Genomic DNA, 11901 nt, shown 5'->3' on the forward strand with positions numbered 1-11901 from the left:
CCCACCTCAAAACAGGGGACACATACCGACTGAAAGTGAAGGGCTGGAAAAAGATTTTCCATGCAAATAGGGACCAAAAGAAAGCAGGAGTAGCAATACTCATATCAGATAAAATAGACTTTAAAACAAAGGCTGTGAAAAGAGACAAAGAAGGTCACTACATAATGATCAAAGGATCAATCCAAGAAGAAGATATAACAATTATAAATATATATGCACCCAACACGGGAGCACCGCAGTATGTAAGACAAATGCTAACAAGTATGAAAGGAGAAATTAACAATAACACAGTAATAGTGGGAGACTTTAATACCCTACTCACACCTATGGATAGATCAACTAAACTGAAAATTAACAAGGAAACACAAACTTTAAACGATACAATAGACCAGTTAGACCTAATTGATATCTATAGGACATTTCATCCCAAAACAATGAATTTCACCTTTTTCTCAAGCGCACATGGAACCTTCTCCAGGGTAGATCACATCCTGGGCCATAAAGCTAGCCTTGGTAAATTCAAAAAAATTGAAATCATTCCAAGCATCTTTTCTGACCACAATGCAGTAAGATTAGATCTCAATTTCAGGAGAAAAACTATTAAAAATTCCAACATATGGAGGCTGAACCACACGCTGCTGAATAACCAACAAATCACAGAAGAAATCAAAAAAGAAATCAAAATTTGCATAGAAACGAATGAAAATGAAAACACAACAACCCAAAACCTGTGGGACACGGTAAAAGCAGTCCTAAGGGGAAAGTTCATAGCAATACAGGCACACCTCAAGAAACAAGAAAAAAGTCAAATAAATAACCTAACTCTACACCTAAAGCAACTAGAAAAGGAAGAAATGAAGAACCCCAGGGTTAGTAGAAGGAAAGAAATCTTAAAACTTAGAGCAGAAATAAATGCAAAAGTAACAAAAGAGATCATAGCAAAAATCAGCAAAACCAAAAGCTGGTTTTTTGAAAGGATAAATAAAATTGACAAACCATTAGCCGGACTCATCAAGAAACAAAGGGAGAAAAATCAAATCAATAAAATCAGAAATGAAAATGGAGAGATCACAACAGACAACACAGAAATACAAAGGATCATAAGAGACTACTATCAACAATTATATGCTAATAAAATGGACAACGTGGAGGAAATGGACAAATCCTTAGAAAAGTACAACTTTCCAAAACTCGACCAGGAAGAAATAGAAAATCTTAACAGACCCATCATCACAAGCACGGAAATTGAAACTGTAATCAAAAATCTTCCAGCAAACAAAAGCCCAGGTCCAGACGGCTTCACAGCTGAATTCTACCAAAAATTTAGAGAAGAGCTAACACCTATCCTGCTCAAACTCTTCCAGAAAATTGCAGAGGATGGTAAACTTCCAAACTCATTCCATGAGGCCACCATCACCCTAATACCAAAACCTGACAAAGATCCCACAAAAAAAGAAAACTACAGGCCAATATCACTGATGAACATAGATGCAAAAATCCTTAACAAAATTCTAGCAATCAGAATCCTACAACACATTAAAAAGATCATACACCATGACCAAGTGGGCTTTATCCCAGGGATGCAAGGATTCTTCAATATCCGCAAATCAATCGATGTAATACACCACATTAACAAATTGAAAAATAAAAACCATATGATTATCTCAATAGATGCAGAGAAAGCCTTTGACAAAATTCAACATCCATTTATGATCAAAACTCTCCAGAAAGCAGGAATAGAAGGAACATACCTCAACATAATAAAAGCTATATATGACAAACCCACAGCAAACATTATCCTCAATGGTGAAAAATTGAAAGCATTTCCTCTAAAGTCAGGAACGAGACAAGGGTGCCCACTTTCACCATTACTATTCAACATAGTTTTGGAAGTTTTGGCCACAGCAATCAGAGCAGAAAAAGAAATAAAAGTAATCCAAATTGGAAAAGAAGAAGTAAAGCTCTCACTATTTGCAGATGACATGATCCTCTACATAGAAAACACTAAAGACTCCACCAGAAAATTACTAGAACTAATCAATGACTATAGTAAAGTTGCAGGATATAAAATCAACACACAGAAATCCCTTGCATTCCTATACACTAATAATGAGAAAACAGAAAGAGAAATTAAGGAAACAATTCCATTCACCATTGCAATGGAAAGAATAAAATACTTAGGAATATATCTACCTAAAGAAACTAAAGACCTATATATAGAAAACTATAAAACACTGGTGAAAGAAATCAAAGAGGACACTAACAGATGGAGAAATATACCATGTTCATGGATTGGAAGATTCAATATAGTGAAAATGAGTATACTACACAAAGCAATTTATAGATTCAATGCAATCCCTATCAAGCTACCAACAGTATTCTTCACAGAGCTAGAACAAATAATTTCACAATTTGTATGCAAATACAAAAAACCTCGAATAGCCAAAGAGATCTTGAGAAAGAAGAATGGAACTGGAGGAATCAACCTACCTGACTTCAGGCTCTACTACAAAGCCAGAGTTATCAAGACAGTATGGTACTGGCACAAAGACAGAAATATAGATCAATGGAACAAAATAGAAAGCCCAGAGATAAATCCACGCACATATGGACACCTTATCTTTGACAAAGGAGGCAGGAATATACAATGGATTAAAGACAATCTCTTTAACAAGTGGTGCTGGGAAATCTGGTCAACCACTTGTAAAAGAATGAAACTAGAACACTTTCTAACACCATACACAAAAATAAACTCAAGATGGATTAAAGATCTCAATGTAAGACCACAAACTATAAAACTCCTAGAGGAGAACATAGGCAAAACACTCTCTGACATACATCACAGCAGGATCCTCTATGACCCACCTCCCAGAATATTGGAAATAAAAGCCAAAATAAACAAATGGGACCTAATTAACCTTAAAAGCTTCTGCACATCAAAGGAAACTATTAGCAAGGTGAAAAGACAGCCTTCGGAATGGGAGAAGATAATAGCAAATGAAGCAACTGACAAACAACTAATCTCGAGAATATACAAGCAACTCCTACAGCTCAACTCCAGAAAAATAAATGACCCAATCAAAAAATGGGCCAAAGAACTAAATAGACATTTCTCCAAAGAAGACATACAGATGGCTAACAAACACATGAAAAGATGCTCAACATCACTCATTATCAGAGAAATGCAAATCAAAACCACTATGAGGTACCATTTCACGCCAGTCAGAATGGCTGCGATCCAAAAGTCTACAAGTAATAAATGCTGGAGAGGGTGTGGAGAAAAGGGAACCCTCTTCCACTGTTGGTGGGAATGCAAACTAGTACAGCCACTATGGAGAACAGTGTGGAGATTCCTTAAAAAACTGGAAATAGAACTGCCTTATGATCCAGCAATCCCACTGCTGGGCATACACACTGAGGAAACCAGAAGGGAAAGAGACACATGTACCCCAATGTTCATCGCAGCACTGTTTATAAGAGCCAGGACATGGAAGCAACCTAGATGTCCATCAGCAGATGAATGGATAAGAAAGCAATGGTACATATACACAATGGAGTATTACTCAGCCATCAAAAAGAATACATTTGAATCAGTTCTAATGAGGTGGATGAAACTGGAGCCTATTACACAGAGTGAAGTAAGCCAGAAAGAAAAACACCAATACAGTATACTAACGCATATATATGGAATTTAGAAAGATGGTAACAATAACCTTGTGTACGAGACAGCAAAAGAGACAGTGATGTATAGAACAGTCTTATAGACTCTGTGGGAGAGGGAGAGGGTGGGAAGATTTGGGAGAATGGCATTGAAACATGTAAAATATCATGTATGAAACGAGTTGCCAGTCCAGGTTCGATGCACGATAGTGGATGCTTGGGGCTGGTGCACTGGGACGACCCAGAGGGATGGTATGGGGAGGAAGGAGGGAGGAGGGTTCAGGATGGGGAACACATGTGTACCTGTGGCGGATTCATTTTGATATTTGGAAAAACTAATACAGTTATGTAAAGTTTAAAAATAAAATAAAATTAAAAAAAACCTAAAAAAAAAAATCTGCATAGTATGCTATCATATGAATACACCTTATTTTATTTGTCTAATCTGTCTTCTGTTAATTGATTCTTAGATGGTTTTCTGTCTTTTGTGCAGACAAAACTTTTAATGTGTTTGCCCTGACTGCTTGTGTTTTACCTGTGTTCCTGTTCACCTAAGAAGGGTGTAGTATCTCCTTCCCTAGTAATCACTATCTGAACTGAAATGAAATCCCATCTAGAAGCTATAATATTAAGAATCATAGCTAAAATTTATTGAGGACTCAGTATATGCCAGACACTATATTAAATATTAGCTCACATGGATTTATATTACTGTTATTATCCTCATGTTAGTAAAGAGAAAACTATGGTTAAGTGATTTGATCACAATCAAGTCACTAGTAACAAGAGCTCTGGGATTCATGTGTATCTAAAATTCAAAATCTGTGCTCCTAGACTATACTGCCTCTCAAATATTAAGTCAGCTCAGTTCAGTTCAGTTGCTCAGTCGTGTCCGACTCTTTGTGACACCATGAACTGCAGCATGCCAGGTCTCCCTGTCCATCACCAACTCCCGGAGTTTACTCAAACTCATGTCCATTGAGTCAGTGATTCCATCCAACCATCTCATCCTCCGTTGTCCCCTTCTCCTCCTGCCTGCAATCTTTCCCAGCATCAGGGTCTTTTCAAATGAATCAGTTCTTGGCATCAGGTGGCTCAAGTATTGGAGTTTCAGCTTCAGCATCAGTCCTTCCAATGAACACTCAGGACTGATCTCCTTTAGGATGGACTGGTTGGATCTCCTTGCTGTCCAAGGGACTCTCAAGAGTCTTCTCCAACACCACAGTTCAAAAGTATCAATTCTTCGGCACTCAGCTTTCTTGATAGTCCAACTCTCACATCCATACATGACTACTGGAAAAACCATAGTAGGACACTGGAAAATTAGAGAACTGCCGAAAAATGGTGATGATGGTATAAGCTCTTGAAATCAAAGCCATATGAAAAATAAAATAATAACAGTTACTTAGCTTTGTAAAGAGTGAATTAAGACAATTCGTGATGTATTTCTGTTGGCATTTTATCCTGTTTATTGACTGCATTTGGAACTAGGGTCATATGCTGTATGGTCTCAATAGTTCACCTTTTACAACATTTTAAATTTATACTTTTTCCTGTAGCAGTACTTCTCAAATCTTAATGTGCATATAGATCATCTGGGGAATTAAGATAAATTCTAATGAAGTAGCCCTGGGGTGGAATTTGAGATTATACGTTTCAAACAAAGTTTTGGCTCTTCTGGCCTAAGGACCATACTTTGAGTAATGAGGTCCAAGGGAACACCAAGAATCCCTTGTGCTCAGTGTGTTGTTTTTAAGATTTGCTGCTGTTATATGCCTTCATCTATTTATTCACCTGGAAAACTGAACAAAACATTCACTTTCCAAAATGTTAGGCTCCAGGCCTTAAACTATATTCCTTCACCTCTCCCTCCCTTTGACAGCCTTGTTTCAGCACTTCTGGCGAGCGGCTTTTAACTCATCATGTGTGGTCTGTGTTTTCTTTCTCCCCTTAGAATCTTAGAGTTGCAGGGAACATTGGAGATGATCAGTCTCCCACTTGGCAAAAACAACCTTTAGCCATAGTTGTATTTGAACTTTCCTTCTTGCATTTGATCTACATGATTTTCTATCCACTTGTCCTGGTTTTGCCTTCTAGAGGTACACAGAGCACATCCACTTCTACCTCCACACAGTACCCCTTCATACATGTCCCTTCTAAATGTTTCTCCAGACCAGCTAGCTCCACTTCATCATTTGTTGTTTCAAACCCTTTACATTCTCGGTTACAATCTTCCAGACATGCTCCATTGACCAGTCACCATTTTAAAATGTGGTGTGTACTTTATAGTTTGCCCAGTAGGGTGAATAGCTCCTGCCCTACCCCCACTCCATGCTCTGTATGGCCAAAGATCCCCATCACATGTTCAGTAGCTGAGTGGGTGGCAGGAAAAACTGTGTTCCTCACAGCTTCCTTTGGAAATTCCCCATAATAAATGTCTGCAGATTTGTCAAGCCTGCCCCGGGTTCCTGAGAAAGCTGCTTTTAAGCCTCACTGAGGGCTTGATTGCCTGTAGCTCCCAATTATGTAAATCAGCTAAATGCAGATGCTGCATCACCTACCTGGTGTCAAGCGAGTGTCAAGCGAGCCTTTCTTCACAGTCACTCATGCTTATGCTCACTCCACAACATTCAACACTGATATGTGGAAATATTTCACTTACCTGTTCTTTCTTTTGCAGCTCAAGTTCATGTAGGGCCTCTGGTCACACCTCTCCTTCTAGTACTGCCTTTGGTTCAAGGAGGAGAATGGAACCATGTTCAGACCACACGAGTTGCAGCTTTTACCAGCCACCTAGAGTTGTATCACTTTGCCAGAGGTCATAGTTATAACAGTATACTCAGATCCATTTTTAAAAGAGAAGTCACCTAAATACCAGTACTGATACCTGATTTAGACTTTCGCAGTGAGCTTTGTTTAAAATTGGGGTACCCTTTCATTCTGATAATTCTGATTTCTTATCCTAGTGTACAAATTTGTTTAAGTGACAGAGATATCACATTGTGTTACAGGCATCCAGGGATGAGTTTGCATGTGGCTTCACTTCACCTACAAATAGAGGGAGTCTGAGCACTGACAAAGACACTGGTAATTAAGTCCTTCCTTTAAAGATTATACATGGTATGGCTATCTAGAAATGTACCCTATACTTTTCTATATTTTTTGAAATATTTCATGATAAAACTATATATAGCATGATCTCTACCAAAGTTTAATTAAAATCTGACTCACAATTTGTGCCATGTTTCTTTGCTTAGGTTTCCTTGTTTCAGGTTATAGAAAAAAGTAGCTTAGTATACTAAGAAAATGGAGGATAATGAGAAAAACACTAGTTTCCCAATCCTCTTATCTGTCTCCAGTCTTGGACAAGAGACTTCCCTTTTCTGGGCCAAAGTTTCCTTAACTATAAAATTGTCTCATTGTTTGCCTTTATGTTATGACTTCCAAGGAATTTCTTGTAGTTTCATAATGTTAAGTGTTTCGAGGTAAAACAACTTGCTTACACTTTATTTGGCTTCCTATGGTGTTTTAATATAGTATATAAAATTCACATTTTAGATGCCCAAGATCTATTTCTTAAAATATGAAATAGATATTTGGTAAAAGAAATAGGTATTTGGTAAAATTAACCAAAATTACCAAAATTAACCCAGTGCTGAGCCACTTCAGTCATGTCCAATTCTCTGTGAGCCTATGGACTGTAGCCTGCCAGGCTCCTCTGTCCTCCTCCCTCCAGTCAAGAATACTGGAGTGGGCTGCCATGCCCTGTTCCTGGAGATCTTCCCAACCCAGGGATCCAACTTGCATCTCTTATGCCTCCTGCATTGGCAGGCAGGTTTTTAACACTAGCACCACCTGGGAAGCCCAATTAACCCAGTACTTAGTTTTCAAACTATTTTTGACAGTTCCTCCTGTTGCTAACAAGGACTTGGCTTTTTCCAGCTTATGGGTCTTTTCAAAACGGACATGGAATTAAGAGGGAAGATTCAAGAGGTTCCCTCATCCCAGAAGGAGCAACCGGATTTCCAGATCAGGGCAGCACTGGTGAAAATGTAAGACCCTAAAATATATAGGTTAACCCTGGTGATGTTTTAACTATGACAGTCTTTCTTTTTATGTACATAAGGAGCTCTCTACTCGCCTGTAGTCTATACTATATCTATAAAAAGTATCCCATAATGTAGCAGTTCCTTCCTATCCTGGCAGCTGCTACTTGGATATCTTAAAAACTGTTTACAGAGGATAAGGTATTCATCTTTCAGAGTTCTAACTTTGAATCTGTAAACCTGTTCTAGAGAGGGAAGGTTCAAATTTAAAATGCCTAATATACCCTTATCACTTAAATCACTCCCTGGCAGGATTAATTCAGCTTTTTATTCTTTTCTAAGAATAATGACCTTAACTTGGGATGAAAAAAAAATTAGGTCCCCAGATTGATAATCTCAACATCCCAGAATCACTTAATCAGAATATACCAACTTTTCCATGAGATTGTTTCAAGCCTAACGTTAAAGTTTGGGATAGGTCAGCCTCGAGATAGAGAAACCTCATTTTAGACCAGTAAAGCCTTGTCATGCTGCTACATGAAATCATAGAACCATATAAAATTAGTTAGAAGGGTCCATAAAAATAATAAATTCCAACTCTGAATTTACAAATGAAAACTGGGATTGTGACTTAGGGCAGCCAGACAACTATGGCAGGGCCAGACCTAAACCCAAGTTTTCTAATTTCAGCACTTCTTCTCCTAGATCATGGTGTTCTCACTGTGTATCAGAATCATCTGGGCGACTTTATAAAAAATCACGTGTACACCTGTGGAAGATTCATGTTGATGTATGGCAAAACCAATACAATATTGTAAAGTAATTAGCCTCTAATTAAAATAAATAAATTTAAATTAAAAAAATAAATGAATGAAATTCCAAAAAAAAATACAAATAGAGAGCTGAGCTTCATCCTGTTTCTGTCGGTCTGGGGGCCTGCTCATTTGTATTTCTAAGTTCCCAGGTGATGCTGACGCTGCTGGTTGGGAACCATCCACTTGAGAACCACTCTATATAGACTACCTTGAGTCTTTGCCCATGGTTGTTGTTCATTCGCTAAATTATATCCAACGCTTTGCTACCCCATGGGCTTTATTTAATCATAAAGTTCTTAGTTCACACCATGTAGAAATAAGACAACAGATACTGTCATGGGTAAGGCACACAAAGGACAAAGAGGTTAATGACTTGCCAGTAGTCACACAGCTAGCAAGCATTCCGAACCTAGATGTTTTGTCCCAAGTAAAAGTTTTTAGTAACTCCTACATTGGAAGTCTATAGCCTCAGCCCAGGTTAGCTCAGCTGAAAGCACTGGTTTCTAACAAGGGTAAATTCTTTAGGACACTGTTATTACTGTATTCATATAAATCCCCGAATAAGTCAGATCTTGTCATGCTTAACTGATATTTAAACAAAAGTCACTAAATAATAGGAACATCACTACTTTGTAGAGGCTCCAATTTTGAAGTATTACTGGGTCCTTCTTAGTAAAATTATCTTGTAATATTATTAAGCTTCCTTTTAAGATGGATTTTTCTGAACTATTATTTAGAAGTTGAATTTTAATAAACTCTTAATGAGAGATTCAAGTTAAAAAGTTTAAAATGTAAGTTTCTCCTTGACATAAAGGCTATTTTTCCTAGAATACCCACATATGATTTAAACGTTACCTTACTAAAACACAGGACTTAGGGAATGAAACATACACCGTATATTCATGGCCATATCTTGATGAAGACTGCAAGATAATTTCCAGTGATATTACTAGGTGCAGTAGCAACAAAGATTCAGCCCATTTACCTTCCAAATGTGGTTATCTGTGACGTGCTTAGAAGTTTCCCAAACAGGACTAAAATGTTATTGAGTTAAAGGCTATGGGAAGCTAAAATACCAGCATTGTTTCACAAAAGCCTTATCTTTGTATTACAGACTCGGCAGAGTTCTACAAGGAGTAGTGTATCCCAGTATAACCGATTGGATCAATATGAAATCAGAAGCCTCTTGATGTGCTATTTGTATATAGTAAAAATGATTTCTGAAGGTGAGTTACCAGCATATTAATCATAGACTGCACTCCACCGTCACAGGTTCACAAGTTCATGTAACAAATATTTGACCATCATCTGCATGTAGGACACAGGCACATTACAAACAGAACTTTGAAGACTTTGACCTTAGAATGTTCCTATATTTTAACATATAATAGCCAGGACATGGAAGCAACCTAGATGTCCATCAGCAGATGAATGGATAAGAAAGGTATGGTACATATACACAATGGAGTATTACTCAGCCATTAAAAAGAATACATTTGAATCAGTTCTAATGAGGTGGATGAAACTGGAGCCTATTATACAGAGTGAAGTAAGCCAGAAAGAAAAACACCAATACAGTATACTAACGCATATATGGAATTTAGAAAGATGGTAACAGTAACCCTGTGTATGAGACAGCAAAAGAGACACTGATGTATAAAACAGTCTTATGGACTCTGTTGGAGAGGGAAAGGGTGGGAAGATTTGGGAGAATGGCATTGAAACATGTAAATATCATGTATGAAACGAGTTGCCAGTCCAGGTTCGATGCACGATACTGGATGCTTGGGGCTGGTGCACTGGGACGACCCAGAGGGATGGTATGGGGAGGGAGGAGGGAGGAGGGTTCAGGATGGGGAACACATGTATACCTGTGGTGGATTTATTTCAATATTTGGCAAAACTAATACAATATTTGAAAGTTTAAAAATAAAAGTAAAAAAAAAAAGAATAGATTCATTTCCATCATACAGGTTTGATTCTTTGAAATAATTATTTTTCTTTAAAATTAATTTCTAAAGCTTCCCTTGTGTCTCAGTCAATAAAGAATATGCCTGTAGTGCAAGAGACCGGGTTCGATCCCTGGGTTGGAAAGATCCCCTGGAGAAGGAAATGGCAACCCACTCCAGTATCCTTGCCTGGAAAATCTCATGGACAGAGGAGCCTGGTGGGCTGCAGTCCATGGGGTGGCAAAGAGTTGGGCACGACTGAGTGACTAACATTTACTTACTAAAGTGAGGCAATAGTTTTAGAAGTGCTAGAGTATTTTTTTCATGCACAGCATAGAATGCATTAAATGACCAATGTAAACAGAAGAAAATAACAATAATCAAAAGTCATATTTAACACTGTAGCTTTTATTTGACCCAGGATTTACAAAATCAAACGCAAGGAAAAAGACAGGAAGGGTTCTCTGAGGGTAAGGAATGCTGTCGTTATCTTCACAGGAACATTATACAGATTTGTATGGTGTCAGGTTCTTTTCCAGGCTGTTCTCTTTACCTTGATGTATAATTTTATTATTTATAATTTACCATTTCCTCTTTACCATATATAATAGAATATAAGCAAAGGATTTTCATAAACTGCATGTCCTTTGGAAGTAAAATCAGAAGGTTTTATCTCATTCCAAGTACCACCTTTGTTTACACAATTCCTTCCTCTTTCTTCCTTTTCTACTTTTGCTCAAAAGGAAAAAAAATCATAAAACCACCCCAAAGACCCCCCAAAACAAAACAAACAAAAAACCTAGGGATTTCCCTGTAGCTAAGACGCTGCACTGCAAATGCAGGGGTCCCAGTCAATTTCTGGACAGGGAAGTAGATCCCACATACGACACCTAAGACCCTGTGTGGCCAAATAAATGTTCTTAAAAAAAAAGCAAGCAGACGTGAAGTACATAAAAGCACCCGGGTTTTGACCATCATAATAGAGTAGTTAAATTTTAACTTATTTTCTATTTAGTTTTTAGTAAATATTAAACATTTTTTGTAATAATGCAGAATATAAAAACATAAGTTGATAGTTAACTTGCCAGATTGAAAAACATCAAAAGTTAGATATTAATACTTAATACAGTTATGTAAAGTTTAAAAATAAAATAAAATTTAAAAAAAAAATACTTAATTATAAAGTACATTAATAAAAGTTTTAAGTAACTAGAATCTTCAAGCACTTAGAATGTATGATTTACAGTAAAAGTCAAATCATCATATAGTAAATTTTACTTATTTTCTATTTTGTTTTTAGTAAATATTATCTTAAACATTTTTGTAATAATACAGAATATAAAAACATAAAATGAGTTGATAGTTAACTTGCTAGAGAGATTGAAACACATCAAAAGCTAGATATGACTAGTTAATTCTAAAATACATTAA

At 37.1% G+C, this 11901-nt stretch overlaps 1 protein-coding gene and 1 long non-coding RNA gene across 2 annotated transcripts in view; both read left to right on the forward strand.

Moving 5' to 3' along the window:
* The window catches only part of DOCK11 (dedicator of cytokinesis 11), a 509230-nt gene that overhangs the window by 315219 nt on the left and 182110 nt on the right, over positions 1–11901 (forward strand). The window lies entirely within an intron of this gene.
* On the forward strand, positions 6596–9779 carry LOC112582272. The gene is made up of 3 exons (XR_003106803.3): positions 6596–6747; positions 7603–7712; positions 9636–9779. It is a non-coding gene; the product is annotated as an uncharacterized LOC112582272 (long non-coding RNA).

This window comes from Bubalus bubalis, chromosome X (assembly GCF_019923935.1).
Source record: "Bubalus bubalis isolate 160015118507 breed Murrah chromosome X, NDDB_SH_1, whole genome shotgun sequence".
Lineage (NCBI taxonomy): Eukaryota > Metazoa > Chordata > Mammalia > Artiodactyla > Bovidae > Bubalus > Bubalus bubalis.